This window comes from Arachis hypogaea, chromosome 12 (genome assembly GCF_003086295.3).
Source record: "Arachis hypogaea cultivar Tifrunner chromosome 12, arahy.Tifrunner.gnm2.J5K5, whole genome shotgun sequence".
Taxonomy (NCBI): domain Eukaryota; kingdom Viridiplantae; phylum Streptophyta; class Magnoliopsida; order Fabales; family Fabaceae; genus Arachis; species Arachis hypogaea.
In genome coordinates this window covers 75,515,814-75,519,301 of record NC_092047.1, presented here as the reverse complement: position 1 = coordinate 75,519,301, position 3,488 = coordinate 75,515,814, and the positions used below count along the sequence as shown (strand labels likewise).

Genomic DNA, 3,488 nt, shown 5'->3' with positions numbered 1-3,488 from the left:
CTCTATAGGTTCCTTTCCCTTCCTTCTTTTAGAGCTCGAAGATGCCATGAATGAGGGTCAATGTGTGAAGTTGGCAATGGTGTGGAGACTTTTGGTTGTTTAGGGTTGAGTGCAATGAAGGGAGTGAAGGGGAATCCGAAATAAAGAGGTGTGCAGAGTGGGGTACAGAACAAGGATCACTTATATAGAGAAGTTGTGAGTGAATGGAGGGTGTGGATTGATGGAATGGTTGTTTGATGGACGGTTGGGGTTGTGCCTGGAGAAAGGACAAGGATCATCACTTTATGATGGAGATTGCTCGGTCTTCAAGGGTCCCATCCTTTTCAGTGTTGCATGGCAACATTTTCCAATGCCTTCCCTTTTTAGAACAAGTGTGTAGTTTCTCCTCATGAAGTGGCCGAACCCTTCTTATTTAGTTATCCAATCAATCTCCTTCAATGTTCCTCTCCTTTTCCCTATAAAATAAGAAAAATTAATGTCCTAAAAAGTATTTAAACTTTACGGCTAAACTAATAAAAAGAAGAAAAGATTTTGCTTATTCATAAACTCTAACTAACTAACTAACTGTGTATCCTTATATGCACATTGGTGGCACCATGGGGTGACACCAAACTTAGTTTGGAGTACTGTGATAAAAAGTTTTGTTCAAGGCTCCAAGACTAGCATGCTCTCAGTTGCATTCATGCTTTCTAGGCACGCTTTGAACACCAAACTTGTTCTTCACTATATATTGCAATATAAGGATTTCACCAAGTGTTTGTCAAGTTTGGGTTGGAATTCTTGAATATTGACTTATTCACTAGTAAAAGCTAATAAAACATGGGTTGCCTCCCATGAAGCGCTTCTTTAGCGTCACTAGCTTGACGTTTCTCCTTCATCAGAGAGGTTCATAATGCAGCAAGTCCTCCCCTCTTGCCTTGGACTTATATCCATTGGTTGTATCAATGATCTCTACATGTTCCAAGGAGAGAACTCTGTTGATAGTGAAGACCTTAGGTAACTAAGATGGTACAGTGGGGAGATTAGGGGGGATATCTGGGAAGTAAGCTGAGATCACTTTATCTCCTGGAGAGAAGTCTTCCGTAGAGATCTTCTTGTTCCTCTACCCCCTTGGTACCTTCTTCTTTGTCCCTTTTGATGTTGTCTTGCTCTTAGTGACTTCTTCTTCTAAGGGAATTTTGTAGTTGTCTTCACATGTCTCTGGTAGTTTAGGTTCCTCCAGCTTTTTCTTGAGTTGTGACAACTGCTTATTTCCTTGTTCATCAACCAAGGGCTTTCCCAGATGGGCTGGTTGTGCTTCAGTGCTTGCTTCCTCTGTCAGCATCTCATTATGATCTTTGCTTGATTCTTTGTTTTCTTGGTTTGCTTCTTGTGAGAGTTTGAAGACATTAAAGCTGAGTCGTTCATCATGGATCCTCAATATTAGCTCCCCTCACTCCACATCTATGAGTGCTCTGGCTGTAGCTAGGAATGGTCTTCCTAATATGATTGGGTGAGTGTGACTCTTTTCCATGTCCAAGATGACAAAGTCTGTGGGAAGAAAGTATTTCCCAACCTTTAACAACACGTTTTCCACCACCCCTATTGCTTGTTTTTGAGTTTTGTTAGCCAGCCTGATGACTACATCTGTGGGCAATATCTCATTGATCTGCAGCCTCTTCACCAGGGATAAGGGCATTAAGTTAATGCTTGCTCCCAAATCGCAGAGTGCTCTATCAAACATTGTTTCCCCTATGGCACAGGGGACATGAAAACTCCCTGGATCTTTTTTTTTCATAGGCAACTGTGGTTGAATGAGGGCACTGCACTCCTTGTTCATCACTATAGTTTGGCCTCCCTTGAGTGAGCTTTTCCTGGGAAGCAGCTCCTTCATATACTTGATGTATGCGGGCATTTGTTAAATAGTCTTGATGAATGGTATGTTGACATGCAGAGATGCAAACAAATCTAGAAAGCTTGAGTATATTCTCTTCTCCATAGCACCATTGAGCAGTTGGGGAAAAGGTGCATAGAGTCTCAGCAGCTCCTGTTGTGAGATTTCTGGTTCTTGATGATCTTTTTCCTTCTTCTCTACTGAGGTATCTTCAGGTTGTTCTGACAGCTTGCTTGGCTTGTCCTCAGTCTCCTTATCACTTATAGTGACCATCTTGCAATCTTTCCATCTTACTTTCTTTGTTTCACCTCTCGGATTCTTCTCTGTGTCACTTGGGAATCCATCTGTGGGTTTGGGAATTTGCTCAGAGAGATACCCCACTTGAGATTCCAACCTCTTGATTGTGTCTCCCTGGTTCTTGAAACTGGCTCGCACTTCCTCCTTGAACACCTTGTTGTCTTGAATCTCCTTGCCTATGCCTTCAAGTAGATTCTCAATCCTTGAGAGTCTGTCATCAATTGATTGTAGATCGTGATTAGAGGTGGAAGGATGAGGTAAGTTATTTTGGGTTTGATGTGGATGTGGAGAGGTGTTGTTATGGGGGTGTTCATATGGTCTAGATGTGAAATGTTAGTGGCTTGCATTGTTGGGATTTGGACGTCTTTGATCAAGGCTTTGGTCTTGTTGATTTCCCCACCCAAAGTTTGGGTGATTCCTCCATCCAGGGTTGTAGGTCTTGGAGTATGGATCATGGTTTTGCCTAGGTGAATTTCCAATGTAGTTGGCTTGCTCCTGACTTCCCTCTGCTTCTTCATTCACTCCTTCTTGGTTTGTCGATGAAGTGGAGATTGCTGCTACTTGGTTCCTCTCCATCTTCTTGGTGAGGTCAGCCAGCTACTGGGTAATGAGCTTGTTTTGGGCCAGCAGAGCATCTACATTGTTTAGCTCCATTACTCCTCTTGTGTTCCCTCTTTCGGAAGCATAGAAGTAGTCGTTCTCTGCTACAGTTTCAATGACATCTATGGCCTCCTCAATGGTCTTCTTCTTGTTCAAAGATCCTCCGGATGAATGGTCTACGGCCTTCTTTGACTCATAAGAGAGCCCTTCATAGAAAATGTGCAGCTGCACCCATTCATTGAACATGTCAGGTGGACACCTCCTTGTTAGGTCTTTAAACCTCTCCCATGCTTCATACAAAGTCTCACCATCTTGTTGCTTGAAAGTTTGGACCTCAGCTCTCAGCCTATTGATTCGTTGAGGAGGGTAAAATCTTTCTAAGAATTTATTCACCACATCTTCCCAAGTTGTCAAGCTCTCCTTTGGAAAAGACTCCAACCACTTGGCTGCCTTATCCTTGAGTGAGAATGAAAATAAGAGCAGTCTATAGGCGTCAGGATGAACACCATTAGACTTCACTGTGTCACATATTCTCAGGAAGGTGGTTAGATGTTGATTGGGGTCTTCTTGGACACTTCCTCCGAACGAACAGTTGTTCTGAACAAGGGTGATGAGCTGTGGTTTTAGTTCAAAATTGTTGGCATGGATGGTTGGCTTTTGAATGCTACTTCCACAGTTTCCTGGGTTTGGATTGATGTAAGAGCCTAGAACTCTTCTA

At 42.8% G+C, this 3,488-nt stretch overlaps 1 non-coding gene across 1 annotated transcript; it reads left to right on the top strand.

The window, feature by feature from the left end:
• The first annotated feature begins 3,014 nt into the window (after positions 1–3,014).
• LOC112731873 (small nucleolar RNA R71) lies at positions 3,015–3,118 on the top strand. The gene has a single exon (XR_003167626.1). It is a non-coding gene; the product is annotated as a small nucleolar RNA R71 (small nucleolar RNA).
• Positions 3,119–3,488: the final 370 nt, after the last annotated feature.